We start from the raw sequence: 11,952 nt of genomic DNA, 5'->3' as shown, positions 1-11,952 counted from the left end.
TCTAAATAATATGGCATGGTGTTTTCAGGATTCAAGAATAAAAACGGGTCAAATGAATAGTGAAACATGCCAAGAAAAAAATACAATATAAATACGGACAAAATTACCATATACAGATAGAACTTAAAATCAATATATATTTATGCCGCTGTTCTGAAAAACCTGCAAGACACCAAAGCAAAACACAAATAACATGTAGGAATGTTAAACAAATTATTCTGTGCGGACACAGCACCGACAAAACAATGCAAAACTTAAATTAGTGTGAATTTACGTCACCGTGAGAAGATGAATACTATCACACGTATTTTCCTGGGGTTGTACCTTGCCTGCATTGCCCATTGAGAAATGTATTCACTGCCACTAGAGTACATGTGCAAGGCGATATAACCAAAAGTATTAAAGGAGATGGCCTAATAGTACTAGTAGCGGCCTCGCTTGGCCCTCAGCATTAAGAGGTTAGTGATATAACTGGCCCGGATATTGTGACTGAATGGGATATAATATTACATGTCTGTGGCATGATGTTCCAGTGCTATACATCGCTATAAACTGTTACACTGCAGACATCGTAGAGATATTGCTGAAAACTTGTTAAAGCTACGTTAAAAATAAATACACGCACTCACACACACACACACAGTCATTAGGCAACTAAACCCTCATTGACCGCTTCCGGATATTTGCAGGTGGGCTCAATTCATGAATTTACTGTGGATACATTCTGGCTTTCTTCAAGATGATGTTATACTGCAGGTAACTGCGCTTGTTATTTCTATTTTAGTCTCCTTGACCTGTAAGATAATCCTCATTTCAATTTCATTTTAAAAACGTATTATTCAATGCAAAAGTTTTGCATAGCTAAAAATTATTTGTATAGCTGTCAGTATAAACAATGACGCCGCTAACATAACAGTTTCTTTATTTATTACAAATATACTTTGAATATATAATGTATCTACCTGACGATTGTCCATAACAAAGATGGGAAAGCGTTTGACGATGATATTGTTGATTAACTGCTTAATTGTCATGTTTATCTATCTATCTATCTATATATCTATCTATCTATCTATCTTCTATACATTGAATAGAGAGAGAGAAAGAGAGAAAGGAAGAGCATGAAAGAGACAAACACAGTTATACACCGAACAGAGCGGAATGTACTACCTCTGGATCCTATAGTGTTATGCATGATAAGATAAAGCAAATTTCAAAATATGGATATATAATAATAAGAAGAAGAATATAATAATATAGGTTCGACAATTTTTAATTCGTACTCGATTGAGAGTCAAACCTAGGTCCCATTTTATGTGACCTATCGACTTGCGTTCGCGCACCAACCCTTATACAATTTCGACCCTGCTCACCAATAAAAGATGGTGCCACGTCTCTGAAATAGCCATTAGTGAGTGGCAGAAACTCGTATATCAAACCTGCTTTTAAATTGCACCTTGCTGTACAGTCACTCTGAAATGTTACGACTGAAATCAATGTATAGATACATCAATATAAACACTTAGAATTATACATCTAAGAGAGCGGAAAGTGGTGTCCCTAGATCATGCAGTAGGATGCAGATACGATATGAAATATTGATATATTTCTGTTTTCCTATTGTATGAAACTTATTTGTTTATGACAGGTTAAATCGTTTCGCAACTTGTATGTCTGGAACAGAATTTCAAACAAAAGATCTAATAGTAACAAAGAATGAGTGGAGACGAAACTAATACACATTTTGTTTCAATGCTTTTTTATATTACCAAAGCAAATAAGTGAGAATGGATGGAAAGGGAAATGGATGGAAAGTGAGAATGGATGGAAAGGGAAATGGATGGAAAGTGCGAACGAATCTACCTGAAGATATCACAAGTAATCGGGAAATTCTGTATATAACACTGCAAGAACTTTCAGGCTTCGCAAAGGTTGACAGGTCTGAATTAGTTAGCGATCTAATAAGCATAAACTAACATAGACGATAAAACAGGGAAAACGTCTAATACCAGTCATATGCTATCTGGTCTGAAAGAATGACACCTTACAATAGTCATAAACTAAATGGACCATCAGTAATACACATACATATATTTGATGTTTGGAAAAGGTTTTCAGAAGAGAGCTTATTGGAGCAGACTGACGTTATGGAAACTAACTGCAATCAGGAAACATGATACAGTAAGGAATTCCTTATTATCTAGTTGACTTATCCAGCAGAGTTAATTTTGGTTGTGCATCTTGCCGATAGGTCCATTAGAAAAGAAGCAACGTCATATAACTTTGACGCTGGTATCAGAATATTGAAAACCAATGCTTAAATATGTCAGGAGGATGTTTTTTTTATATCATATTGATCATGCAATACATAATATATTCGAGCACAAAACTACACGAAACGTATAAGAGAAGATGTAGAAAACAATTGGAAACACATGCATGATAAAGAAAACTTAAGCTCGTCTCACATGCGGAAAAACGAGAGCAAGAGGCAATGGAGCTATGCAATTTTAGTGCAGAAACCTACAAGGACACTGAAATAAAGAACTGAATATTCTTCACCACAAATACCTATGAGAAAAGAGTTCCTGGAAAAGCAGCTACTTTTACTGCCTAACAAAACATTAACCCATAGGGATCATGTAAAGAAATAACACACAACATTCAATTAAATTTGTCAGACGAGATACCTATGTAAACAACATTGCGAAAGACCAGAACATGTACACCAAAATATGCATACTACACGTAATTACACAAGTATCAAGGGGCCCATAATTACCCAAGCATCAATGAGCTCTAAATTACACGCGCATCAATGGGCCCATAACAACACACGTATCAATGGATCAATAATTTCACAAGAATGAATGGGCCCATTATTACACAAGCATCAACAGGTCCATAAGTACGCAAGAATGAATGGGCCCATAATTAAACAAACATCAACAGACTCATAATTAAACAAGAATGGGGGCCCCGAGTGGCCAAGTGGTCTAAAGCGCTCTCCGTTAAGGATTACTGTCATCTCACCTCTGTCTGCTTTGGTTCGAGTCTCAGTTTCAGCCAATGTTTTTATGTGAGAAAGCTTGCCAGTAGCTTCTTGTGGTTCGATGGTTCTTTCCATGGATTTCCTGGGTTCTTCCTCCACCATTAATACTGGCCGCCATGCATAGCCTATCGTGTACTGAAAAATGGCGCTAAATCCTACAACAACAACAACACAAGAAAGAATGGCTCATAATTACACAAGCATCAATGGACCCATAATTACACAAGCATCAACGGGTCCGAAATTCCAGAAGCATAAATGGGCCCATAATTACACAAGAATGAATGGGCGAATAATTACACAAGCATCAATGGGTCCGAAATTACACAAGTATCAATGGGCCCATAATTATACAAGTATCAATGGACCCATAATTATGCAATCATAAGCGGGCCTCTTTGCAGAATAAGGTCACTATGACATGGATGAAGAAATGTTCCTATTTTGAATAAGCAGAAAGGAAGCTAATCAGGAAATGGCCAACAATGAGGAGAAGGGAATCCAAAAATAATAAGATAACCCAATATGGAAATGAAATTAGATTTAAAGTAATCACCATTCCTAGCAAAGATATCCACAGAACATACGATAAAATTGCAGCAAAACAGTTTGTATTTTAATAATAAACCTCAGATAATTATATCCGAATTACGGCCATACATAACAGAAATTAGTAAAGTCCTTGACAAAGCACGTACTATCTGAGAGACGTTCATGGGTAGATGGCTTAAAAAATATGGGGCAAAGATTCTTAAGGAGGCAAAATATTAGAAATGCCTAATGACAATGGATTCAGGAGGCGATTAGGCAAGCCTATTCAACAGTGGCGTAGCAACCCCTTAGGCATCCCCCTCAAGTAAGGTGGGTAAGAAGAACCCTATAAAACAAGTTTTTTATGGAGAGAAGTAATTCACTTTTGCGACTGGGGAGACTTATTGTTACCGTACTATATAAAATACAGACAAAAGAACATAAATTAGTCACACAATTACATTAACTGCATGAAGGACAAATATTATTTGCCGAAATTTGAACATTCTACCAGTTTTAAGACTTACTGAAAATGCATAATAATAATAAAATCGGAATAGGTAAAAAATAAACAGACATGAAGATTCAAACTTTCAACATATTGTTTGAGACATTAATAGTTCTCATGAAAGACTCGATTAATTAGTGTTATATTAAAATACCTTTGCAAGTACGTTTCTGAATTGATACGGGATGATATTGATTTTATTTCACTCCTCTACCAGGGAAATAATTATTCGTTGAATTTTACAAAGCCTGTTGGTTCTCACTAAATTTTTTTACTTATGTTTAGACCTTATTGTTGTTATATATATATATATAGAGAGAGAGAGAGAGAGAGAGAGAGACTTCAAGGGCCACTCTGCAAAGATTACCAATGGGCCCTTGCAATGTTAATAGCAAATTTGCTGGTCTAAAACTACGGTATCTGATGGGTGGTATATTGTCTTTCCTAGTTTATTTCTATACTTTAAAATAATTTGTTTGGAACGGCTCGTTAAACCTCCTGTATTCACGGCCCTATGCTTTGCATGATCATGCTCCGTGGTAGCTACGGCACATTCTCTCTGAATACATAAACTATTACTGCGCTGACTTAAAAATATAATGTTGTTATTTATATGTGCTATATTATACACTGTTACAATGCAATAATACATTGCAATTACGTAATCATAACAAGCATGTACTGAGTAACATGTAAATTTAATAATTGCTTTAATTCGTATGGCCTAGTTTATACATTATGTCAAGACAACAATGCTATTCCACTACACACTGTACATTATTTGTGTTAATGGAGTTATGTGGTATGGTCCATTTAACCAAAATTTCAAATAATTGTTTCATGACTGATTGTGGTATCCAAGTTGCTTATTTTATTTTGCTTGCTCTGTTCATATTTTATGTTCATGTCAGTTTGTTTAAAATATGTTTCCTATATATTTATTGTGTATGGATTTAAGAGGTATGTATATCTTGGCTGTCAACTATCACATTATATATGCAATAGCATGCATTTGTGCAATTAGAAAAATACTTTGAATGTATAATAATGTACTGACCTGGAAACTGGTAATGGACAGGCTCATACCAAAGTAATCCTCTAGGATAATAATAACCTATTAAGTGAAAATATGTTATATATATATATATATATATATATATATATATATATATATATATATATATATATATATATATATATATATATATATATATATATATATATATATATATATATATATATATATATATAGATAGATAGATAGATAGATAGATATAAAGAGAGACAAACAGAGAGACAGACAGAGATCATAGTTCATAGTTGATGTCCATGATCATCTTTGACATTCATGCATATAATAACACATGTACAAGGATCAGTGTTTCAAAGCGCATTAAAAATTTCGTATATATATATATATATATATATATATATATATATATATATATATATATATTTGTCATGTTATGGGACCGTATTTTTACACTTTGTGCAATCCAGACTGGCGTGTTTGACTAATATTGCCATGATCTATCAAGAATAATTTGTACTTCGACAGCTGCGATTTGGATTTCCGTCCCTAGTATGTCCTTTTATTCTGCACACCACTGTTGCCGCAATATTTGCGACGAGTTTGTGATAGACATCGGGGCGAAATTCATTTATAATTGATGATAATAAATATTTTTTAAATTGTTTTTCGTCAAATGATTAAATATGAATCTCATATGTTCTGTTGTTGTGTTATAGTGAGGGTTATATTGTTGTTGTGTTATAGTGAGGGTTATATTTTATTCTTTCGCACACATATTTAAGTGAGGTTCACATAGAACTGTGAGCATGTCAGTTGCGAATGTGTGAACCACGCCCGTTTAGTGTAGTTGTCCTTGCATTTTCAAAATGAATTACAGAGAATAAGTTCTGGTTTTAGTGTCTATAATAACAATTGAATCTTGATGTACTTTTTAATGAAACTTCATTATTAAATGCGCGAGTAAAGGGAATTCTTTTTTCTGGTGATCTGACTGTATCATACTTTACCGAATATATTCTAACATAGAGCATCAGAACCGAGAGTACAGAAGTATTAGTTTGGGACCCAAATTCGCACATGGCTTCCCTATAATTAGTGACTGAAGTCATGTTCATTGAAATCACGCACACTAGCCATTTAATAGCTCCTCTGTCTATCAGTCCATTGATGCTTCCATTTGGCAATCTTAATCAGACACATATTCGATAGTAGAGCGTGCCACATTTCATATATACGTGATCGTTCCGGTCCACATTGGAGCCCTTGCCAAAACTACTTTAGTTTTAAGTATCCTGGGGATGGGGAAATCATTGAAATCACTGGATGATGGGCTGATTGATTGGATGAATGGATGGCTGGTTGTTTAACAACACTTTCAACACATTACTGGCTATATCATCCCGAGCAATTTGGACGTGCTGCTTTTTCCAAGCACACATCGCTGCATCTGTTCCAGACTAATCTGGGTATCAAATTCGCGATCCTTGGATTACGAGTCACACTCTATGTTCGAACTGTATTTACCACATTTCATATGTCATTAAAATCGACATATCTTCATTTATTTTTGTTCTTTTTGACCAGCTCGAATATGACCTGTGATATTAGTGAAACACGATATTCTGATCAAATTGCTGATAAGAACTGAATTGTTATAATTTATGATCTACATTTGTTTATCACGTTAGTATGTGTTCACCCTCCATGTAGTTTTTAAGTAGTTGGTATTGTAAAGTATCGTCCTGTTAAACCATTACGAAAGTACGTACTTAATGTATTTCATTCATCTTTTGGTACGAATATCTACTTGTCCAGTACCTTTATTATAATATATTATGTTATTTACTTTAAAACAAAGAAATAAAGATCGTCTTAAGTTTTAATATCTCGCATGTAAAGCTTCATTATTGTTAGATACATATATTTTTTATCCATGTTAATTAATAATTTTATATCTTTACAATTCACAGTCATCACATTTGCTATGCTTATGAAACGTAGGCAACTAATAGAGTATGCAAATCCTTTTGAAATAAGATATTGAGAACCAATATGGCGCGTTGCGACATTGAAATGGTTTAATCTTAATCAATTTTATCTTAATGAGTCAGAAATTAACCGTTTCTGTTAATCATTATGGATGGATCAAGATGGTCGCTATCGCTTAACCGGCTTGAAGCAGCTGTTCCGATTTTTGCGCCGTTTTCACGACATTTGTACTTGTTGTCTGTCTTCGTCTACGTTATTGTGTTCATTATGTATTGGCTGTTCAGTTCTTATGTGTTTCTTCATCTCCTTGTTTTGGAAACGAGAACAATTAAACTTTTTCTCAGCTGTCTTGCTCCACTGCTACAACTTCACTTGTTTTTGAAAAAACTGCCATGGTGATACTCGCCAGTCAACCCGTTTATGCTATGATAGACCCTCATTAATTGCTTTAAATGACCACTCCTTGGCTCTCATTTTGCTCTAGACTAAACGAACTGGGACTTTATTCATCATTACCTATATGTAAATAAAAGCGAAAAAGAAACGTCGTTTCAAAGCTGGCCAGCGTACAAGAAGAAGAAGAATTTCCCTTATGCCCTTTCCGGCTCAAAAATTTAAAAATTCGACCGTTAATTTAGATAGCCTAATTCAAATCCCTATTAATTCTTCAACCTTTGTGTCAACTAGCCAAGAGATACCTCTGCGTATTGCATTATTCATGACCAGTTAGTAGGACCACCGGAAAAGCGCACAGAAATAGCTAATTTTATCAACAATCAGAATATTGACGTCTTTTTCCTGACAGAAACATGGCTAAAAACATCAGGCGATGAGCCCAAGTGTGCGGATCTAACACCCACTGGTTACTCCATCAAGTCGTTCCCCCGTAACTCTCGTGGAGGTGGAATTGCTGTCATCACAAAGAACTCCATGATCAAACGTCTTAACCACACCACAACATTCAATTTCAACCATACTTCTTTGAACTAGTCCAAACCACACTCACACTGGAGCAACGGTCAGTCCGTTTTATTCTGCTAATACCGCCCTCCTCCTAGTAGAAAAAACAAGCTGACTGAATCTCTCTTTTTGGAGCAGTTTCCGAATATCCTGGAGTATGGAAATTTGATAGGTGGCAACCTGATAATTCTTGGAGATTTCATCTTTCACTTTGACTGTCCCGGAAACCCAAACACATACAAACTTCTAGATTCCATCAATGTTTTCAACCTCAAACAGTCAGTTAACCACATTTTAGACTGGATTTTTTAAAGACTTGAAGATAACATTCTACGGCCCTCCCTGGTATCCCATGAACTTGCATCAGATCACCTCTGCATTATATGCCATATTGACGTATCAGTCCCTAACCCTCCACCTTTATCTGCTACTAAGAGAAACCTCCGTATGATAAATAGAACCAAACTAATGCATGCCATCTAAGCAAACCTAACAACTTGCTTACCTCCTACAGCAGAAGAACTCGATAACTGCCTGCGTTCATTGTTCCCTAGCAAGTGCAGAGTATCAATTCAAAGGTGTTCTCCATGGTATAGCAGTGGTAGGGACCAGCTTCGCACTGCTAAAGGAGACCACCGTAAAGCTGAGAGGCTTTGGCTTTCCACCAGACTCACTATTCATAAGCAAATATATGAAGCCTCTAAGAAGAATGTCAAAAATATAGTCCATGCAGCGAAATCAGCCCACTACACTACTAAGATCGTGGAAAGTTTCAGCTGCAAAGAGCTCTTCGAGATCACTAAGAAACTAATGTCAAGGAACAAATCTACGCCACTTCCAACTACCTTCTCTCCAGTTGACCTTCCAGAATGTTTGCCAATTTCTTCCGTGACAAAGTACAATCCATTAGAAATAAGCTTGACACCACAATTTCAATTGACTCGTCGTCACCATGCAGTTGGAAAACAGAATTTGAGCGGCAACCATTAGCAGCATTTGAACCCGTCTCTATGGATTTCGTACGTACAATCCTGATGAAGAGTACACCAAAGTCATGTGAACGTGATCCAATTCCAACATCACTGCTGCTTGAGTGCTTAGATCCAGAATTGCCTTCACGACCTGATGTTATTAATACCTCCTTCTCATCAGGGGAATCCCCATCATTTTTCAAACCTGCTATTGTAAAGACTCTGCTAAAGAAACCAACACTAGACCATAACAATTTAAAGAACGACCGCCCAGTTTCTAATACTCCATTCATATTAAAAATCTTAGAAAAGGTTGTTCTATCCCAGCTTGTATCTCATCTGAATTCAAACAGTCTTTTTAGCAATGTACAATCTGCATATCGTTCTTGCCACAGTACTGAAACTACTCATCTGAAAGTAGTTAATGACATTCATTCTGCTTTAGATAGCGGAAAGATTACAGTCCTCACCCTCCTTGCTTTGTCTGCAGCATTTGACACAATAGACCATGACATATTACTTCATGATGCAGCCTTACTGTGGTTCAAGTCCTAGTTGGTCAACATGACACAAATTGTGTCTGCAAATGGAATACACTCCAGCCCATTTGATCTATGTTGTGGTGTTCCCCAGAGGGGTATGTTCCTGGACCTGTTATCTTCATTCTATACACTCAGCCGCTCTCAAGTGTCATAAATTATCAAACAGTCTCTCACCAATTGTACGATGATGACACTCAAATATACAAATCTAGCCACCCAACTGAAGTTCATGCTGCCATCCAAGGTGAAGAGAGGTGCATTTCTGACGTGAACTCATGGATGACATGTAACAAGCTGCGGATGAATGACGATAAAACTGAGGCTATTCTGGTCACAACACAAAGACTTTCTCATTAACATCCTTGACCTCAAACAATAAATATCAGTAACACCAACATTAAATTCACACAGTCAGTACGAAACCTAGGTGTTACTCTGAACAGTACTATCACATTGCACCTACATGTCATGAACACATGCAAGGCTGCATATATTGAGCTGAGACGCATCAGCTCAATTCGCAAATATCTTTCAGTTGATGCCACTAAAACACTTGTGTGTTCATTAGTACTTTCAAGACTGGACTATTGTACCTCAATTATGTCTGGTTCATCTCAATATCTACTCCAGAAATTTCAAAACGTTCAAAACACAGCTGCTTGGATCATACTTAGGGTATCCCTATCAGAGCACACCTCCCCGCTGTTCTGTACCCTACACTGGCTATCCATTCGATCCAGAATCAAACACAAAAGTTGTTCTTTGTGCTACGTTTCAATGACGGACTCTAATCCAACATACCTATCCGACCTCACCCATATGTACACACCAGCAAGATACTTACGCTCCTCTTCTGACAATCGTATACTCATTATTCCCACTATGAAAACAAAGTCATATGGACAGCGTTCTTCTGCATACCAGGGCCCAGCAACGTGGAATGAATTGCCCACTGAACTTAGACACAAAGACACAGTGATCCCATTCAAGAGTGCTCTCAAAACTCACTTATTTCGACTGCAAGTACAAACTTATAGACCTAATAATGTGTCCTACCTTAAATATTCTCAGCATGTCTTTTATGTTTTTTAATTTCATGGTGTTTGTTTTTATAATCATACCATTATATATGTTTTTTATCTTACAGGTGTTGTCTAATGTTGTAAAGCGTTTAGAGCTTCTAAAGATTAGGATCTATACCAATCCTCATTATTATTATTATTATTATTATTATTATTTGAAGCATTTCACCCTCATATCAAATAGTTCCAAGTCGGTGTGAATGATTAATCCCAGCTGAGAAATAACTTTTTGTTTACTACTGTCTTTAAATTCTATATTGATGTTTGAAGTCTGGTTTAAAATGCTAACGTAAAACTATGTATGCAGCTGGAAATGTGGACTAATGTAACTAATGCACACAGTATAACATGTGTCCGAAATTAGAGATCATAATAAGAGCTACACAATCACTTACCTTTGAAACACAAACAGGAGTCAAACTTTATTTTCAGTGTTGAATTTGCTTCCTGAATAGCATTAGTACTGAGAAATCTCCAGCAATATTGACAAAGATGTAATATTCTAAGACATTGACACGTGCGAATCAAGGGGAGTAGAAGTCTTTCCTCGTCCACAGAAACACAACATTCTTGAATACGGTGAGGCAAGTACAGTTCATGAACCTTGAAGTTGCTAAAAGATAATATTTTCAACAAATCTCGTGGTTTTAGCTTTTTGTGCCCACTAAGGTCTACTGCCATCCAGAGTTCTCGATCCCTCGTCACACGATGCCATGACTTGCACACCAGCCCCGCCCGAAGTAAGAGATCATATATAGACAGGTATTGAAATATTGACAGCAGCATGGGCAAAGGCAGGTCCCCTATACTTTTCACAGAATATCTGGAACTTGGTTCCTCTATTGTTGAACATTCTTCGCTTAAAATTGCGTTTGTCTTTTTCTCCGCCATTACAATTTTTTAATACACTTTGGTTTCAATTATGTAGTCTATCAATAAATAAAAAATATTATAAGCTCAACTTCACACCGTTGCTGCTATAAATAGCACGATAGTTGGACTGATACTGTTGGATAGCCTTGTTACAAATAAAAGTAGTACTCAAGTGTATATGAACGTGTCAAGAATAAAATATATTGATAACAACGTGGCGTTATTTTTATCTGCCAGGTTTCTCCCACGTTGGGAATTCTGCCTTTTCTTGTCATACCCTTATATGCGTCTAATCAATGACCGCGATGAAGTGAATACAGTAAACTCGGTGTCATTTGCAATTTATCCCGATAATTTTTTTTAGATTGAATATTCAACCTTAGGTGAATATGATCATATATAATTATCAAT

The 11,952-nt window shown here is 36.1% G+C and overlaps 1 long non-coding RNA gene across 1 annotated transcript; it reads right to left on the bottom strand.

The window, feature by feature from the left end:
- Positions 1–11,626, bottom strand: LOC149783714 (uncharacterized). Its single transcript, XR_016414055.1, has 3 exons — positions 11,064–11,626; positions 5,149–5,205; positions 1–794 (listed from the first exon to the last, which is right to left on the bottom strand). It is a non-coding gene; the product is annotated as an uncharacterized LOC149783714 (long non-coding RNA).
- Positions 11,627–11,952: the final 326 nt, after the last annotated feature.

This window comes from Sinohyriopsis cumingii, chromosome 14, assembly GCF_028554795.1.
Source record: "Sinohyriopsis cumingii isolate HCF-2022 chromosome 14, ASM2855479v2, whole genome shotgun sequence".
In the NCBI taxonomy this organism is placed as follows: domain Eukaryota; kingdom Metazoa; phylum Mollusca; class Bivalvia; order Unionida; family Unionidae; genus Sinohyriopsis; species Sinohyriopsis cumingii.
This window is presented reverse-complemented; position numbering and strand designations above follow the sequence as displayed.